This window comes from Elephantulus edwardii, unplaced genomic scaffold, assembly GCF_000299155.1.
Source record: "Elephantulus edwardii isolate Elephantulus edwardi_28Jun2011 unplaced genomic scaffold, EleEdw1.0 scaffold00086, whole genome shotgun sequence".
In the NCBI taxonomy this organism is placed as follows: domain Eukaryota; kingdom Metazoa; phylum Chordata; class Mammalia; order Macroscelidea; family Macroscelididae; genus Elephantulus; species Elephantulus edwardii.
The window spans coordinates 8674562-8677226 of record NW_006399836.1 but is presented as its reverse complement, the minus strand read 5'-3'; the positions used below and the strand labels follow the sequence as shown (position 1 = coordinate 8677226).

General features: G+C 56.1%; 1 protein-coding gene across 1 annotated transcript in view; it reads left to right on the top strand.

Annotated features, from left to right (window-relative positions):
* Window positions 1–2665, top strand: part of MICALL1 (MICAL-like 1) — a 50981-nt gene that overhangs the window by 5974 nt on the left and 42342 nt on the right. The gene's annotated exons all lie outside the window — the stretch shown is intronic.

The following is a 2665-nucleotide window of genomic DNA, read 5'->3' as shown; positions in this document are numbered from 1 at the left end:
TGTGTGTGTGTGTGTGTGTGTGTGTGTGTGTGTGTACCATCAAATTGGATCTGACTGGTACAGGAGACTGCCCCTCCTTGGACTCCAGCAGAGCTTGAAGTAGAGTGTGGGGGGTTTTTTTCCCCCCCCAGGTGCCTGTCGGGGCCTGGGTTTCAGCTGTCCACACCACAGCAGTGCAGCAGTGGGCAACGAGCTTAAAGCCCTTGATGGCTCTGGGCGCTGACTCTCACCAGTGGCTATGGATGAAGTCACAGAATTATCTCCATTTTTAAGATGTGGACTCTGAGGTTGAGGGCTGAGTGAGTGGGGAAGCCAGGAGTCAAGCCTGGGTCTGCAGTACTCCCTTTCTGTCCAGTGCCCTGGGTGCTGAGGGGTGACAGAGGTGACTGAGAGCCCTATCCCTTCCCTGCAGGAGTGAAGCAGCAGGCCCAGCCGACTCCAGTGCTGCTTAGAGTGAAGTCACTGCCATGGAGTGAGGGGAAGGCTGAATCATCGACCAGGGCAGCTGGGAGACGCGTCTCAGGGAGGGGCCGGCTGACAGAGTGCAGTGGTGTGGGGGAGAGGAAGGGTGGACAGAAGCGGTGCAATTTCCAAGGCCAGAGCTGAAAGGCCCCAGTGTCCCCAGAGTGGAGCCTGTTCCCACAGGTCCTGAGGAGTCACGTCTACCACCACTCTTGTTTACTATCGAGCTGGAGCTGAGAGCCACAGCTGACCCTCCAGTAAACTGCATGGGAGGAACCGACCCATCTTTCTCCTGTGGAGCAATTGGTGGACTTGAACTGAGTGCCTTTGTGTTGGCAGTGCAATTCCTTACCACTAAGCCACCAGAGCTCATGGGGCCTAAAGGGACTAAGTCCCTGAGGCTCCACAGGATGTGGGGAGAGTTCTATAAGGGCCTGGTGGTGGTCAGAACGTCACTGAGTTGACCAGAGGACTGATGCTGGCCAGAAGGGCAGTCATGGCATCTCCCTGACAGGTTATGGGGGTACAGGAAGGTGCAAGAGGGATCCACAGAGCTGTTTTGGAGTGCTGAGGGAGGGTGAGGCCAACTGGTGTGGCAGGGAGGTGTGCTGGAACTTCCTGAGGTGAGGGAAAACATTTCCGGTCTAGATGGGGTGAGAAGAAGGTGGAGAAGCCAATATAACAAATTTGTGGGCCTTTAGGTCAAAGAACGAGTCAGAATCAACTCAATGGCAGTGAGCATGGCTGGATCAAAGAATACAGAATCTGTAACACGATAACCAGGAGAACCGACAAGTCTATCTTGGAAGAAGTCCAGTGTGAAGTTTCCTTAGAAGAGAGATGATGAAAACCTTGCATCATGTATTTTGGACATTTGACTAAGAGGGGCCACTCCCTGGAGATGCTTTGTAGGTCTTGTTAGATGCCACTGTGTCGCCCATGACTCATGGGGACCCGTATGAACAACTTTTGCCCTCCCCTACAAGGGAAGCAGAAGGCCAGTGAAAAGGGGGAAACCCCTGGACAGGAGGGGTGGTCAGGCGGCTGCCCGGTGAGCTTGATTGTTGGTTGCTTCCAAGGCTACTGTGAGTTGGAACCAATGTCACAGCAGCTAACATCTAGGAGGGACAGGTACTTGGAGAAGGACATCATGCTTGGAAGGGTGGAGGGATAATGCAGGAGAGGAAGACCCTGGATGAGAAAGATTGACACAGTAATGGGGGCAAAGGGGGTGGTGTGTCAGAATCAGTGAGACTGGCTCAGGACAGGGCAGGCTTTAGAGCTGCTGTGCATGGGGTCACTACTGGTCAGAGGTGACTCGATGGCACATAACAACAAACAACAACTAGCCCCAGGAGGAGTCCTGGTGGTGCAGTGGTTAAACTTTCCGCTGTATTCTGAGAGGTCTGAGTTCGAGCCCAGCAGGTTTCACGGGAGAAAGGTTCCTCTACTTCAGCAAGACCTGTTGTTGCTATTGGGGGCCATCCAGGTCCAGTCAAGTCCGACCCATGGCGACCTAGAGAACAGACCTGTCCTCTCCTGCGCCCTCCTCATCACCTGACATACATGTAGCATGTTGCTACAGTCATTGCGACAATCCATCTCGATGAGGGTCTTCTTTGCTGCCCCCCCCCCACCTTCCCAAGCATGATGTCCCTTTCCAAGGTATGGCCTCTCCTCACATGCCCAGAGTATGTAAGCTTCGCCATCCTTGCGTCCAAGGAGCACTCTGGCAGCACCTTTTCCAATCCCTGTCTGTCCTTTCAGCAGACCATGGGGTACTCAGTTCTACCACCACAATTCAGAGGCATCAACTGCAGTCAAGGAAGCGCTACTCTGTCCTGTAGGGTCCCTAAGAGTGGAATCCACAACACCGCAGGTTGGCTTGAGGTCAGAGTGGCAGATAGGAAGAGGGTGGCGGCCTCAGAGCAGTGGGGCATTCCAGGAGGGCCTCGTGGTGGAGGCGGCTCCGTGGGGCGGGGCTAGTTTGCGGTGGGTGAGGGTTTTTGGGGCTGTCCCAGCATCCTTTAAAGGAAAGGAAGTGCCCCTGGGGGTGGCCGCGGCGAAGGGGTGACCGCGATCGCCGAGGGAGGCGTCGCTGGTGCCCCGCCCTCCTTGGGGGTCCGCGCTGGGGGCGGAGCCGAAGCCGGGTGGGGCCCAGGCCGCGCCCCCTCAGCTCCCCGGTGGTGGCGGCGGCGGCGGC